Genomic DNA, 17778 nt, shown 5'->3' with positions numbered 1-17778 from the left:
TAATACCCCTTTCACAACACCTCGTTCCAGACTACCTCCACTCTACACGCACACACAGACAAACAACACTCAGGGGAAAGCGGTGGTGGAAAGGTGAAGAAAATAGTAATGAAATAGAAAGATCTTTGATGCACTGGGATGATTTCCGGTTAGTATCTCTCTGAGGTCAACTTTCGTTTTGATAATTCTTTGTAGGCTTGAGATAGTTTTCTCTGGCACGTTTGTCTATCTTCTCTGCAGACTCAGCACCATTGTAGGTTCACAGCAAAGGATGTGCCAGGCACTCACTGCTTTCAGAAAAATAAAGCAGTTCTTTCACTCCAGTAAGCTGGAGAGAGAGAGAGAGCATTCCTTTCACTTCCAAGGTCTAAAGTGGTTTCCTCCCACAGTCCAAAGATGTGCAGGTTAGGTGAATTGGCTATGCTAAATTGCCCTTATTGTGCAAAAAGGTTAGGAGGGGTTGTTGGATTACAGGGATAGGGTGGAAGTGAGGTCTTAAGTGGGTCGGTGCAGACTCGATGGGCGAATGGTCTCCTTCTGCACTGTATGTTCTATGTTCTAAAGGCTTCTGCCCAGTTCTCTCAGAAAACATCATGCAGGAGCCAATCATTATCAGGCAGAATACTGTCCCTGGCCAACCCAACGGTTGCCAGTTAACCAATTGATCCGACTTCCTCTAAAACCTATTCCTAAGATCCATCCAGTGCTGAGAAGCCTGGCTTATCCTCTCCCAAACTCAAAACCTGGAAGTATCCTGACAAGCAGGCTGTTTCAAATTGAGTCTTTTGCTTAAAGGCACAATCCGATTATACGTCCACAGACCACAAAGATAAAATATAATCAAAGAAATGGAAACAAAGGAAATAAACAGGAAGGACTCTTACAGAGAGAATAGCAACATGTGAGCTGACTGTTCCCATGTTACTGACACGTAGTTACTGATCAGTGCAAGTGTTGGTCAAATCACTTCCACTAGATCATGCAAACTTATACCCGAGCCTCAAGGGTCTGAAGCAGAGAAAACTGCACCATCTCCAGTCAGTCCCTGAGGTCTCAAGGGCTTCCTTTGTTGTTGAGACATGGGCTTATTTTGGAATGTACATGCTAAGGAGAGAAACAGTTTCAGAAGCTGTCACATTCTCAAGGGAACCCCGCAATGAGTTAACACCTCCTTGATATTGAAAAAACAGCAGGGGTACAGGCTTCACCATGACTGCACATCTTGAAAGGTAAACTTACAAGCCTGCATAGAGTAGTGATGCTTACCAATCATTCATTTCAGAGCAACACCCAGGAGACCTGGATCCACTCGCTCTTCCATCAATGGCTGCCAACATTGCTTCTTTATCTCCCTCTCGCTCACCCTATGCATCTTCCCAGCCTCAAAGAACAAAGAACAATACAGCACAGGAACAAGCACTTCGGCCCTCCAAGCCTGTACTGGTCATCATACCAACCTTGGCCAAAACCCTTGGCACTTCCTTGTACCATATCTCTCTATACCAAACCTACCCATGTATTTTGATCACATCTATCTAACCCATGGTAAACCTTTCCAAGCTGATGAAAGAGGTGAATGACACAATGCTCTAAGGCGTAAAGTCAGTCTGTCGTATATGAGGTTGTGCTTGACAGAACCAACTGCAAGTATTAGTCATATTGGCTGAGACTTGTATTGCTAGTTAATCATTGTATTCAACACAGGAACAGATAAAGTCAGAAATGCATTTTTATCTTAAATTATCTGCTGAGCTTATTCTGTAATCTGACATTCGAGGTCCAATATTAATCTGAGGTCACTTTCACCACCTTTCTAGTGACCAGGGTCACTTCCAAAACATAACTAGGTCCTTCAGTTCCCTATGCATCTGGCCAGCCACTGGCTCCTCTTTTCCGAGGACGGCAGGTTCACCTTTTCTACTTCAGGATTTTACAACCCATTTGTTTATGATCAGCTTTCATCCTTCTCTTCTTTGAAACATCTTCATGGCCATTTTTCGTATTACTTTTCTGCACTCCATTATTTTCAAGTGTCAAATACATTTAGGAGTGCAGATGCCTGCTTTCCTGCATTCCGTACTTTGGGTCAAATTTTTTTTGTTATTCTTTGCCTGTTTGCTATCTCAGCATAACCTTTACCAGCATATAAATATATGTATATATTCAAAACAGAACTAAACACTTGTTTATTTTGTGCCAGAAATATTCCTGCAAAATTTAATTTGAGCTGCAACACTCGAAACTCACATCTTATCTTAGATACTTTAATTGGCATGGGTTGTTAATCCTTTCCCAGCTTTCCACAGAAATCTAATTTTTAAAAAAATATATTTTATTGAGGCATTTATATATTTACACAACAAACATAATCACAAAAGAAAACAAGCCTCAACTACCCTACTGCCTTACTCATGGATAACAACCCAAACTCCATCTGCTGTTCCTGTCACTCCCTCAGCAACCCCACTTCCAGGGCCTCCTATCCACCTGCAAGATCTCATCCACGAACCTCGCCATCTCTGTCTGATCCCTAGAAATGTAATTTTCTGTTGCCCAATACAATGATCCATGATAAACAACTGGTACTTTCTTCCAGAAAGCACTTCTGCCTCTTAAATGTTGCTTCAGGCCCCTGAAGCAATACGTTTACCCTCCCCTTTTCCATTCAGTGTATATTCGCATTGAAATCAGGAGTTGTACTTCGAGCTTGCAAACAATCTGAAAATTAATTGACCCATAAAAATTCAATGCACATCATCATTACTAGGAAGTTCCTCCCCGCTAACGTTTAAATAGCCCTGCAAGCCAAAAAAGATTCTGGACCAGAAAGTCCATGCTGAAGTAGGAGGTCAAAATTTTACAGACGATCCAAATGAGAACTTATCAAAGCATTGCAGAATTCTATTATTGTGGCGCCGGTTTTCCCCTGAATAATAAAGAAGTTATTGAAATGTAGTCGTTATCTACGGAGGTCCAGGTTCATGATTATGAACTTAAGTTCAAAATCCACTATTTGAATTTTAAAAATTGAATTTAGTTTTTTAAAAACCTGGAAATGAAAAAAATGTTTTTGATTTTTTTAAGAAGTGATCATGATGCTATTGGATTGTCATTTAATCCCAAGATTTTCACTAGTGTTCTTTTAGGAAGCAATTTGATGGATGTATTCAAAATCATGAAACAGCTGTGCAGAGTAGATGGAGAGAAACATTGGTGGAAGGATAAAGATTCAGAGGGCACTGATTTAAGATTATTGGCAAAAAAAAACAAGTGATGACATGAGGAAAACCTTTTTTTTTACAGGGCAAATGATTAGGGCCTGGAATGCACTGTCTGAGAGTGTGGTAGAGGCAAATTGAATCATGGCTTTTAAAACACTATGGTATCTATAGAATCAATAGAATCCCTACAGTGTAGAAGGTGGTCATTTGGGCCATCGGGTCTGCACCAACCCTCTGAAAGAACACCTCACCTAAGCCAACTCCCTGCCCCATTCCCCATACCCATAACCCCACCTAATCTGCACATCTTTGGAAACCGAGGGGTAATTTCTCATGGACCATTCACCTAACCTGTCCATCTTTGGACTGGGGGAGTCACCCAAGACCGGAATTAAATCTGGTCCCCGATACTGTGAGGCAACTGTGCTAACCGCTGTGCCACCGTGCCACCCATTATCTGATCATTTTCTGAAAAGAAAGATTTGCATGGCTATAGGGTAAAGGCAGGGAGTGGCACTTGGTAAGTTGTCTTGCACAGAGCCAACAAAGACACGAGGGGCCAAAGGGCCTCCTTCTGTGCTGTAACCATCCTATTGTATGCACGCTGCTGCATATGTGACCCCAGTCACACAACAACATAACTGACTAGTAACTGTCCTCAGAAATAATTTTCCATTAGATGTCCTTCTCCCATGCTCAAAGAAACAAATGAAATTCTGAATTTCCAAGGAAACAGCAGGGCTTTGGCAGGCAAGTACTGAAGGTGATTTTAACTACCTGCTCTTTCATCTGTTTTCCACCGATTGCCTGTAAAATATAGGACCCATCCCCTTGTGCCACTTTTCTACTGCAACTTATTAAATACAAATCAATCTGCCAGTTTACTGGACTATCCTACCAGAAAAGGAAAGCAAATACAGTTCTGACCTCATTTGTAATCAGAGCTTGATTCTGAAATGCTAAACAGATCAGCAGATTAATCGTTGGACTGAAAAACCTTTATTTTATCCATGCATTGGAGCATTTTGAAACTCCCCAAATAGAAAAATCGGCTTTTACCTGCTCTCATACATCCAATACTCACTGCAGTAACTGAGATGGTCCAGGTTTCTTTGCACTGGTGTCAGTTTATAAGTGACCGAGCAAAGTCAGTTGCAGTCTTTGTTTCGCAAAGCATTCTGGGATGGCTTATGGCAACATCTGTAATTTACAGTTGGTGATCGTTCCTTGGAAGGGTGTTGCATTGACGATTGAGCTTCCTAATGTTAGTGTGGGTTAAATAACCTAGGAAACCTGTCACTGATGGTGCAGATTTATCCTTTAATTCCATACATTTCTAATCCAGTCATGCATTAAAGTTAACTGTCATCAACCCTTTTCTGTGAATGTCTATGCACGCCAGATCGCATTTCATTCTTGGGCAGTGTCTTTCATTTTATTATCATATATGATTGCAGCTTTGTGCCACCTGCCATGGTTGCCAGTAGGCAGGAAATATTCATTGCCCACTACTCTAACAGAAATGGTGGAAGCTTTCTTTTCATGAACCACGGTGTTGCTCGGAATGCCATATCACATAGGAGTTCTGTCTGGTTTTCCCACTGGGTCTGAGACGCATTCACACACTTTTGCAGCTTTGTAATGTATCACTTCTATTGTAACATCTTTGGTTCATTGTCATCCCGCAAATGAATGTTGTGCAGCATTAACCAGCAAAGTCAGTAAGCCTCACAGGACTTTCAATCAATTTCAACTCATCTTGAATTCAGCTCACTTTGAATCTGTCAGACAGATTTTACTTGTGTAGTTTGCTATTGTGACGTTCCAGGCGAGCAACCACATGGAAGCGAAGACTGTAAGAAAAACTCAAGTTTATTTTACCTAGTATAATACGACTCCTATTCCCCGAAGAGTCTTCTGCACCGGCCCACACTTGGCCTGAGGTATTTATGTCCTATTAGGCCTTTGGCTAAAGGGTGTTCCTCTGACCCCCTCATCTAGGGAGATCATGGCCGGGATTCTCCGATCCAACGCCAGGTCGGAGAATCCCGCCCCGCCGCTCTGGCGACCGGAGAATCGGCGACAATCGCGCCAGCGTGGTCACCACGACGCCGGTCAGGGACCGTTTAAAGTGACCCCCCAGCAATTCTCCGCGCTCGATGGGCCGAGTGCCCTCCGAGTTCCGCCGAGGTGGCGTCATTTGCGTATTGTCCTACCCAGCGGGACCTCGGCATTCTTGCTGCAGGGGCCATCCTGGTGGGGGGCCAGGGGAGCCGACTCCGGGGTGGGTCTCCACGGTGGCCAGGATCACGATCGGGGGCAACCGATCGACGGGCGGGCTCATTCCAGGGAGGGAGCTTATGTTCCTCCGCACCGGACCCTTGCAGGGCTCCGCCATATTGCCCGGGGGCCGGCGCGGAGTCGGCCGTGGTGCACATGCGCGGACCTGCGCCGGGCGTGGGGCTGGCGTCGCTTGCGCTGGTTTTGACTGGGATTTTGGAGAATCCCGGCCCATATATTCAGGTGAAGCCGCAGGGGCTCTGATGTTGCAGACCCCGTAGCCTCCGGTCGGATTATAACACCCTTCACCCCTCCCCACATTAATATTTTGGCTAGCAGGGCAGGTCAAAGGCTAGGAATTCTACAGCGAGTAACTCCCTCTTGCCCCCACAATGCCTGTCCACCATCTATAAGGCACAAGTCAGGAGTGTAATAGATCATTCTCCACATGCCTGGATGAGTACATCTCCAACAACACTCAAGAAGCTCGACACCATCCAGGCCAAAGCAGCCTGCTGATTACTACCCTTTTCACAAAGATTCAAACCCTCCACCACCGACAAACAGTGGCAGCCATGTGTAAATCTACAAAATGTACTGCAGTAACTCGCCAAGATTTTTTTACGCACCACCTTCCAAACCCACGACCATTCCATCTAGAAGGACAAGAGCAGCAGATACCTGGGAACCACCTGGAGGTTCCCCTTCCAAGTCACTCAACACCCTGACTTGGAAATACATCGCCATTGCTTCACTGTCGTTGGGGCAACATCCGAGAACTCACTCCCTAATAATCGTTTATTGTCATAAGTAGGCTTCAATTAAGTTACAGTGAAAAGCCCCTCGTTGCCACATTCCAGAGCACATTCGGGGAGGCTGGTACGGGAATTGAACCCGCGCTGCTGGCATTGTTCTGCATTACAAACCAGCTATTTAGCCCACTGTGCTAAACCATCCTCATGCTGGTTTCATGCTAATAGCACAGTGGGTGTACCTACACCTCAAGGACTGCAAATCACCACCATCTTCTGAAGGGCAACTAGGGATGGGCAATAAATGCTGGCCTAACCAACAACATTCACAAACTGCAAATGAATAAATTTTTTAAAAGGAATTGAGGCTGAGAGAATCAGAGCCTCAGCTTGACTGAGCCCATTGGCACGGATAATATACGAATCTTGGAATCATTTAAGATGGGTTTACTGTTTGATAAATACATTTGGTTGAATCATACACTTGTATTTGTCTTTTGTTCATCTCGCAACTAAGGGCACCTGGGCAAAACGTTTGAGTAATGAACTGATCGACGTGTCTGAGAATTTTGCAGACAACAATAGATAGTCCCTCGAGTCTGCTTCGCTATCCCGTATGGTTACGGCCCTGTTCCACTTTCCTGCCCATTCCCATATCCTTTGACTCTGAGAGATCAGAAATCTGTCCATCTCAGCCCTGCGCATACCCAATGGGACATCCACACCCCTCTAGGGCAGAGAATTCTAAAGATTCACAACCCATCACATCACAGCACATCTGCATTGGAATTCTAGCGCAATAAAACAGAAATAAAAAAAGAAAATGTGGGAAATACTCAGCATCTGTGGAGGGAGAAACAAAGTTGACATTTCAGGTCAATGACCTTTTCATGAGAGGCGCAGATTAAAAAGGTCACTGAAGCTATTTCTGTTCAGCATCTACAACTAAAACTGAGTGATTATTTAATCAAAAAGCTGGACATGCAAATCACATCATAAAACTGGAGCGCCAACATCGAAGTGCTAACAGAAGGAGCAAAATATTTCAAAATCTCAGAAAAGAAACGAGGAACCCTCCTTTTCCCTTTAAGCAATCTGCTTCAGGAGGTTCGTTTCCCAGATATATACACACAGGCCACACCGGCAAGACTTACAATGGGGAATTATTCAGATCTTTTATGTAAAACTGTGCTTGTCTCTATGGGGAAACTAACCACCTTCCTTCTTGTGACTGAGGGAAATTTGATACACAACAGCAAGGAAAGAGCCAGGACTGGAGCAGGGGTACCCTACCTCCACATCCTGGCCCCCATGGAGGAGGAAGAGCCAGCCTTGGAAATGGCAGGGGGCCAGGGCAGCGGCATGATTGTTGATGGCAAGATAGGATTACAAATCCAAAGTATGAATAAACAAGCACAAGGACACAGGGGTGCCTCTCGCACACACACACAAGGCAATTCAACGCCGGCATCTCCACATCAGACAACCATGGTCATCCTAAGCCATGGCACAGCATAATCAGCAGCATGTCTCCAGCTAGGCAGCAAATACAGTGGTCACAGTTAAGAAGAAAACGTATCTGCACCTCTGGTTCACAGCTGTTTACAGCGTTGTTTCTTTTTGGTGCTCAATAAATCTTCCATTCATTGCGACTAGTTCTCATTCCAATTCTTGCTGCCCTGTAAGATTTGATCTTTGGTCTTGCTTCCTCAATGGTCTGGAGATGATGGATTAAGTTACAACCATTCAGCTCCACAGTGCACTGGACACTGGGGTGTAAAATGGTGAAATGCACAGAAAGGATAGAATGGAGCCGGGGAGATAAAAGATCCCGGGAAAGAGCAAGACTGAGAACGGAATGCTGGCTTGGTGTTTGGAGCTCCTGAGGTAATGTCAGGATTCAAAAGTGATGTAGGGCAAGTGGAATCAGCTGATTGGGTGAGTATGGTCAGTTAAGTATTTACTACTTTTATCACTTATAGTTTGTACGATGTATATTTTGTGGTCTATAGTTTGTAAGGGCTATATTCTGCAGTAACGAGGATCGGAAAGAAGGGCTATAGAGTAATTGGTATTATTTGACTTTAAGTATCTTCCAAAAATGTTAAATCAAAGGAGTAATCATGGCAGGAGAGCATAAAGCTGTGGTGTGTTCCTCCTGCTGTATGTGGGATGCTGGGAACATTTCAGTGCCCAGGGCCAGCATGTATGCAGGACATATCTCTATCTGCAGCTCCTGGAAGCCCGGGTTTTGGTACTAGAGTGGAAACGGTTAACACTATGGAGCATCCGCAGAGACTGTCGCTGATAGCGTGTACAGAGAGGTGGTCACACCAAAGACTTAGACTCTACAGGCTGGAAGGGAATGAGTGACTACCAGGCCGAGCAAGAGGACTATGCAGGAAGTGCAGTAATCTCCTATGGCCCTCCCCCTGTGAAACAGAAATGTCACTTTGGATACTGTTGGGGAGAATGGAATGGCTCTCAAGAAAATGTAGCAACAGCCAAATTCATTTCACCAGGGTTGGCTCTATAGCACAGGAGAAGAGTAAAACATGTGGGAATGCAATAGTTATAGGGAATTCAATTGTAAGGAGAATAAATAGGTATTTCTGTGACCACAAAAGAGACTCCAGGATGGTATGTTGCCTTCCTGGTGCTAGGGTCAAGGATATCTCAGGCTGTTACAGGACATTCTGGAGGGGAGTGTGAACAGTCAGTGGCCACACTTGAAAAAACAGATGAGATCCTGATAACAAGGAAGTTAGGAAGTAAGTTGAAAAGTAGGACCTCAAAGGACTACCTCAGGATTACTACCAGTGTCATGTGCTAGTCAGGGCATAGATAGACGGACAGATGAAAACATGGCTGAAGAGATCGTGCAAGGGGGAGGATTTCAGATTCCTGGGACATTTGGAGTGGTTCTTGGTGAGGTAGGACCTGTACAAACTGGGCAGGTTACACCTGGGCAGGACAGGGGCTGGCGTCCTCGGAGGAGTTTTGGCTAGAGTGATTGGGGAGGGTTCAAACTAAAATGGCAAGGGGGTGGGAACCTTTGCAAAGAGTCAGAGGAGGGGTTAACACGGACAAAACCAAAAGACAGAAAGAGGAATAAGAAAAGTAATAGACAGGGAAATCAATGACTAGAATCAAACAGGGCCACAGTGAAAAATAATGGGAATGTCACAAGGAAAGTTAAAAAGATACGCCTTAGTGGTTAGCACTGCTACCTCATGGTGCCGAGGATCCAGGTTCGATCCCAGCCCCAGGTCACATTCCGTCTGGAGTTTGCACATGTTTCCCTTGTCTGAATGGGTCTCACCCTCACAACCCAAATCTGTGTAGGGTAGGTGGATTGGCCAAGCTTAATTGCCCCTTAATTGGAAAAAAAAGAATTAGGCACTCTAAATTAAACAACAAAAGCTATGCCTTAAGGCTTTGTGCCTTAATGCTTGGAGCAGTCATAATAAAGTGGACGAATTAATCGCTGAAATAGATGTAAATGGTTAAGATGTAGTCGGTATGACAGAGACATGGCTGTCGGATGACCAGGGGTGGGAATTAAACATACAGGGGTATTCAGTATTTTGGAAGGACAGATAAAAAGGAAAAGGTGATGAGGTTGCATTACTGGTTAAAGAGTAACTTAAGGCAAGAGCAAGGAAGAATATTAACGATATGGAACCTGTATGGATAGAAACATCAAGGGACAGAAAATAATAGTGGGGGTTGTATCTAGACCCCTAAATTGTAGTGGTGCTTCATGGCGGAGGCCACTCGCGGACCCGGCCTGCGAAATAGTTGGCCACCTTCGGCCGGCTCACGCGCCCCGGACTGCCCCAAGACAGTGCCCCCAGCCCCGAATAATGTCCCCCATACCTTCAGATCGGCCCTCCCCTGACTGTGGACTGAGTTCGCAGCCGTCACACTGAGTTCCCGACAGATGAGACCACACGTGTCCCGCACCTTCGGTAATTCGGCCGATCGGGGGGCGAAGCACGGGGGGACAGGTTACAGGCAATGGCCTGAGGTCAATGATATGGCATGCGGCGTACTCCTAGAATTCGCCGCTTTGGAGAAGGCGGAGCATCGCAAAAGAGGCACTGCCCTCGAATCGGTTGGGAAATGTGATTCTCCGGCCGTTCGCCGAACGGATTTCAGTGTTGGCGACCGGAGAATCAAGCCCCTGGTCCTCCAGGTTGCGGATTGGGCATGGTACCAACAACTCCACCTCGTAAAACAACAACAAGTTACAGAAGCTGGGACAAATTGACTAACAACATCTAGGGACCTAACAGGGAACTCCAGCTGACAAGTCAGCAATATGACAGATTCAAATGAAAAACTAGCCAGGGAGGCTAGGTGTTTGATGGGGTTTTTGTGGGGCCCAAAAGAACAGTCTGGCTTGGAGCATGGGACATCAAAGACTGCACAAGTTACCAGAGAAATGCAGAGGTGCAACTTGGACATTCTTGGTATCAGTGAGTGTTCAGGATGCAAGGTGACAATTGCTTATTCAACCATTCTTTTCCCCGGTAGAGATGACAAACATGCCAGCAGTGTAGCCCTCATGTTGAGCAAAGACAAGGCCAAGTCTCTCATAGAATGGGAACCTGTCAGTGATAGGCTGATCAGAATAAATTTGACTCCAAATACTGCAAACTTACCATGTTGCAATGCTATGCACTTATCAAGAGGAGGATAAGGATGACTAGTAAGAGCAACCAAAACAAGCAGCATCCAAGGTCCCACTACATGACATGCGCATAATTATGGGAGACATTAATGCAAAACTTCAAGTAGATAACACTGAATGTGAAAGAGCTAAGGGATGACATGTCCGTGGCAATATCAATGACAATGGAGAAATGCTCGTTGACTTCTGCCTAAACAATAACTGCATCACCGGAAGCACAATTCTCCCTTACAAAGGCGTCCGTAAGCTGATGTAGAGATCCCCAGATTGTCACAATGACAACCAGATTGACCACATCATCCTAAACAGCAAATGGAGGAGGTGTCTGCAGGATGTCAAAGGCCATCGTGGGGCAGATGTCAATAATGACCACTATCTGGTGATAGCTACACCACCAAATGGTGATTACAAACACCAACGGAGACCTATCTTTGGCATTTCCAAGCTTAGATCTTCTGATGTGAAGAAGTGTTTTATCATCAAGCTCAGGAATCACTGGCATTCTCGCCAATGCAGGTGAAGAAGATCCAGGCACAGTTGAACGGAAGTGGGGTAACGTCAAAGAAGAATGCACTGAAACAGCTAAGAAGGTCATTGGAAGGATAAAAAGTGTTTAACAACAGAGATGTGGAAAAAGATTAAAAAAAGAAGAAAGCTTAAGGAAAAGATGCTGAATGCTAAGTCACCCAGGCTGACTAAACAAGCTGGCAAACAATACAAGACGAAAGACAAAGAAATAAAGAAGAGCGCTAGAAGTAACAAGTGAGCCTTTGTTGAGGAATTGGCAAGCGAGACAGAACAGACTGCAGAAAGGAGAAAACTGAACATAGTGTACAACATCACTAAACAGCTCAGCGGACAAAACACTAACACACCATGCCAATCAAAGACAAACATTGAAATGTGATAAAAACAGAGAGAGAGAGAGCAAGCTGCGAGACGGATTCAGCACTTTGAAGGGGTTCTTAACTGTTTTGAGCCTGATGCTCCAGCTAACCTCCCATCTTCTGATGACCTTATTGGTATTGACACCAGCCCACCCATTGAAGCAGAAGTGTATTCAGCCATCAAAGCCATGAAAACATGTCAAAGCCCCTGGAATTCACTCTCGGTAGGCAGAGCTGTTGAACATAGATGTGAACATGGCTGCCAGGCTGCTTACTGATCTCTTCCTCAAGATATGGGAAATTAAGTCATTCCAGAAGACTGGAATAAACATCTCATTTTTAAATTTCCAAACCCCTGCAACTGTGGTAACTGGCGAAGAATTACACTCCTTTCCATTCCCAGCAAAATCTCCCACAGAGAGATCTCTCCTTCAGGCGGATTGATGACGACATTGATGGCAAGCTTAGGTAAGAGCAAGTAGAGTTCCACAAGGGCAGAGGATGTATGTACCTGGTACTTGCTCTGTGCAACCTCATCAAGTACTGACTCGAACGTAATACTCCTCTACATCCAGTTCATAGACTTCAAGAAGACATTTGACAGTGTTCAATGTGGAGGATTCTCAAAGCCTATGGAACTCCACTCAAGATTGTCAATTACATTCAGATGTTCTATGAGCACTTTGGTGCAATATCATCTACGGCATTACATTATCTGAGTGGTTTGTAGTGAAGTGGAGACCAGAGTACGGCAGGGCTGCATCCTCTCTCTTATTCTATTTCTCGTCATCATTGACTGGGTCACATGATGAACAATATCAGACTGTTCCAGGGAATTCAGTGCCCCCTCCTTTCATACTTGAAGGACTTCAACTTTGCTGATGATCTTGCTGCCATCTCTTCAAGATATACCCAGGAGAAGTCTCACAGACTCAGCATTTAGGCAAAACAAGCTGGTAGGAATATCAACAAGCAGAAAACACAGGTCATGAGCGCCAACACACCAGCAGTACCTCCAATTACCAATGACAGAGAATTGCTAGAGCATATGGAGGACTTCACTTGCTTCAGGAGCCTTATTAGCAATGACAATAATGCAAAGGGTGTGCTGGATGTACATTCAGCAGACTTCAAACCATCTGGAAATCCAAACAGTCTGTTGTGATCTAAAGAGCAAAATCAGACTCTACAACAGTAATGTAAAGCCAATGCTGCCAAATGGATTTGAATGTTGGTGGGTAGTGAAGATGGACATGGGCAAGTTCAACGCCTTTCAGAACAGTTGCCTGACAAAATATAATTTCCAATGAGAAAAGAAGACTCTGCAAGAAGACTGGTTGTTACAGTCTTGCCCTTGAGATCAAGCAGTGTCAGAGAAGATAGCTCAGTCACGTGCTGAGGCTGTCCCAAGAGTGTATATCGAAGGTTGCTCTAAGATGGACAGCAGCTTGGAAACATGTATAGGGCAGGCCAAAATGAACATGGTTTAGGAGTGTGGTGATTGAGCTGGAAGAGATGGGGTTTACACGGGGTGAGGCACAAGACATAGCACAAGACAGGAGGAATGTTGTTGTGGCGTTATGTCCCACCCAGGACTAGGAGCATTACTAACTAACTAAAACTATTCCATGCTGATGAATTCCACCATCCACTCTCCCCCCCCCCCCCCCCCCCCCCCAAATCTTTCCTCAAGTCCTTTCCTCACTGACTCCTCTGTGGCCCTGGGAGAAAAAACAGATTTCCATCTCCCGTATCAGCCATACCTGGTAGTTCCTTCTGTGCAGCGCCTTCCTGCCATAAGACATTGGCTCTCCTCAGAGATTCAGCACTCAATGCCTGCTTCCTTGCCACCTTGTGTTCAACCAGTGCAACACAGGCAAAATACAAACTGCGCTGTAACATTGCAGTTAATCTTGCTTTTCAAATGCCTTAATTGCTGTCCCCTCTGCCATATTTATGCCTGAATCACAACACAGAAATAGACTTTCAACCCGTCATGTCTGTGCCAGCTCTCCTATCCATTCTCCAAGGGTCCAAATATTGGTAAAACCCAAAAGGGAACAAAGTGCCGAGAAACAAAATGCTATTCAATGCAATTCGCTTTGAATAAGGGGCCTAAACGGTGAATGCACAGCCAAGGCCGCACATAGCCCCGTTTTGTACAATGCGGAAGCTCCGCTCGCCGGAACTCCCAGTTGTAGCGAGAGAGATTGGGACGCCATTTTTAAATGGTGTCCCGATCTCGGAGGCCCCGAAAAAAATCCCTGACCTACCCCCCAGCCCGAACGCAACATGAGAAAGTCCACGGCACCCCGTAACCCCCACGGCAGGCAACCCGGGCCCGATCGCGCTCACGCAAGAAATGTCAGCTTGGCAGTGCTTTGATTGAATCCCAAAGCCTCAGGCACCTTGGGAATCTGCAATGGGAATCTGCAAATTAAGTGAGGCTTACTCTTAGGTTAGGCCTCGCTCTAATATGCAAATTTGCTAAAAAGTGATCCAGCCCATTATGCGCAGGTTTACCCTTGCAAAGTCTCGCGAGATTGCATTGAATCCAATGAAAATGGGGTCTCCCGGCTTTCACCAGCTCCGCTGCGCTGTGGCAAGCTGCTTTCCCATTGCAGTGTGGCCGGAGAATTGCGCCCAAAACAATCGAACTTCCAGCCAAACAACCTCTACTCCCGTTTCCTGGCCTTTACCCACCACCCCTACCTCCAAACACGTTTTAAATGACCTGCTAAAATTCAAACTCTGCAGGTAATACTGTTCCATGCACATCCTGCATTTGTTCTCGGTGGTAAATGTTTCGGGTTTGGAAGGTACTGTCAGTTATAAATAAATAGTTTGCCATTAAAAATCTGTAATATTGTCTATTGCTATTGTTGGAACCAACAATTCTACGGACTCGTGCTTGTAGGATTAGAATAGCGGTTTTAATATACTTACAACAGAGCCAGCCTGTTAGCCATTGAACTTTCGGTGAACTGGCCGGCTGACCCTGTGGCACTCATCTTTATACAGCAGCTCCTGGGGGAGGAGTCCTGGGCGGAGCCAAGGGAGACGCACCGTACAACTCTCAAGCATTCCCAGAGCTACTCCCTCTGGAGGTCAGATAGTGCAACTGCACTTACAATATAGACCATAAGACCATAAGACATAGGAGTGGAAGTAAGGCCATTCAGCCCATCGAGTCCACTCCGCCATTCAATCATGGCTGATGGGCATTTCAACTCCACCTACCAGCATTCTCCCCGTAGCCCTTAATTCCTCGCGACATCAAGAATTTATCTATCTCTGCCTTGAAGCCATTTAGCGTCCCGGCCTCCACTGCACTCCGCGGCAATGAATTCCACAGGCCCACCACTCTCTGGCTGAAGAAATGTCTCCGCATTTCTGTTCTGAATTTACCCCCTCTAATTCTAAGGCTGTGCCCACGGGTCCTCGTCTCCTCGTCTAACGGAAACAGTTTCTTTGCGTCCACCCTTTCTAAGCCATGTATTATCTTGTAAGTTTCTATTAGATCTCCCCTTAACCTTCTAAACTCCAATGAATACAATCCCAGGATCCTCAGCCGTTCATCATATGTTAGACCCGCCATTCCAGGGATCATCCGTGTGAATCTCCGCTGGACACGCTCCAGTGCCAGTATGTCCTTCCTGAGATGTGGGGCCCAAAACTGGACACAGTACTCCAAATGGGGCCTAACCAGAGCCTTATAAAGGCTCAGTAGCACATCGCTGCTTTTATATTCCAACCCTCTTGAGATAAATGACAACATTGCATTCGCTTTCTTAATCACGGATTCCACCTGCATGTTTACCTTTAGGGAATCCTCGACTAGCACTCCCAGATCCCTTTGTACTTTGGCTTTATGAATTTTCTCACCGTTTAGAAAGTAGTCTATGCTTGGATTCTTTTTTCCAAAGTGCAAGACCTCACATTTTCTCACGTTGAATTGCATCAGCCATTTCCTGCACCACTCTCCCAAACTGTCTAGATCCTTCTGCAGCCTCCCCACTTCCTCAGCACTACCTGCCTGACCACCTAACTTCGTATCATCGGCAAACTTCACTAGAATGCCCCCAGTCCCTTCATCCAGATCATTAATATATATGGTGAACAGCTGCGGCCCCAACACTGAACCCTGTGGGACACCGCTGGTCACCGGCTGCCATTCCGAAAAATAACCTTTTATCCCAACTCTCTGCCTTCTGTCAGACAGCCAATCCTCAACCCATGCCAGTAGCTCACCTCGAACACCATGGGCCCTCACCTTACTCAGTAGCCTCCTGTGTGGCACCTTATCAAAGGCCTTTTGGAAATCCAGATAGACCACATCCACTGGGTTTCCCTGGTCTAACCTACTTGTCACCTCCTCAAAGAATTCTAACAGGTTCGTCAGGCACGACCTCCCCTTACTAAATCCATGTTGACTTGTTCTAATCCGACCCTGCTCTTCCAAGAATTTAGAAATCTCATCCTTAACGATCGATTCTAGAATTTTACCAACAACCGAGGTTAGGCTAATTGGCCTATAATTTTCCATCTTTTGTCTTGGTCCTTTCTTGAACAAGGGGGTTACAACAGCGATCTTCCAATCGTCCGGGACTTTCCCTGACTCCAGTGATTTTTGAAAGATCTCAACCAACGCTTCCGCTATTTCTTCAGCCACCTCCCTCAGAACTCTAGGATGTAGCCCATCGGGGCCAGGAGATTTGTCAATTTTAAGACCTTTTAGCTTTTTTAGCACCATCTCTTTTGTAATGGCAACCATACTCAACTCAGCCCCCTGACCCTTTATAATTTTTGGGATATTACTCATGTCTTCCACTGTGAAGACAGACGCAAAGTACTTATTAAGTTCTCCAGCCATTTCCTCGTCTCCCATCACTAGCCTTCCAGAATCAGTTTGAATTGGCCCAATGTCTACTTTGGCCTGTCGTTTGTTTCTTATGTATTGAAAGAAACTTTTACTATCATTTCTTATATTACTGGCTAGCCTGCCTTCATATTTGATCCTCTCCTTCCTTATTTGTCTCTTTGTTAACCTCTGTTTGTTTTTGTAGCCTTCCCAATCTTCTGATTTCCCAGTGCTTTTGGCCACTTTATAGGATCTCTCTTTTTCTTTGATACATTTCCTGACCTCCTTTGTCAGCCATGGCTGTCTCATCCCTCCCCGGATAATCTTTCTTTTCTTGGGGATGAACCTCTGTACAGTGTCCTCAATTATGCATACAAACTCCTGCCATTTTTGCTCTGCTGTCTTCCCCACTAGGGTCTGCTTCCAGTCGATTTTCGCCAGTTCCTCTCTCATGCCCTCGTAATTACCTTTATTTAACTGTAACACCATTACATCCGATTTTGCCTTCTCTCTTTCAAACTGCAGACTGAACTCAACCATATTATGATCGCTGCTTCCTAAGTGTTCCCTTACTTTAAGATCTTTTATAAAGTCTGGTTCATTACATAGCACTAGGTCCAGAATAGCCTGCTCCCTTGTGGGCTCCATGACAAGCTGTTCCAAAAAGCCATCTTGTAAGCATTCCATGAAATCCTTTTCTTTGGATCCACTGGCTACGTTATTTACCCAATCCACCTGCATATTGAAGTCCCCCATGATCACCATGACCTTGCCTTTCTGACATGCCTTTTCTATTTCCCGGTACATGTTGCGCCCCTGGTCCTGACCACTGTTAGGAGGTCTGTACATAACTCCCATTATGGTTTTTTTGCCTTTGTGGTTCCTCAATTCTACCCACACAGACTCCACATCATCCGACCCTATGTCGTTTAGTGCCATAGATTTAATTTTGTTCTTAACTAACAAGGCAACCCCACCCCCTCGGCCCACATCCCTGTCTTTTCGATAGGTTGTATATCCTTGGATGTTTAACTGCCAGTCCTGAACCCCCTGCAGCCATGTCTCTGTGATGCCTACCACA

The sequence above is a fragment of the Scyliorhinus canicula genome, chromosome 6, assembly GCF_902713615.1.
Source record: "Scyliorhinus canicula chromosome 6, sScyCan1.1, whole genome shotgun sequence".
Lineage (NCBI taxonomy): Eukaryota > Metazoa > Chordata > Chondrichthyes > Carcharhiniformes > Scyliorhinidae > Scyliorhinus > Scyliorhinus canicula.
This window is presented reverse-complemented; position numbering follows the sequence as displayed.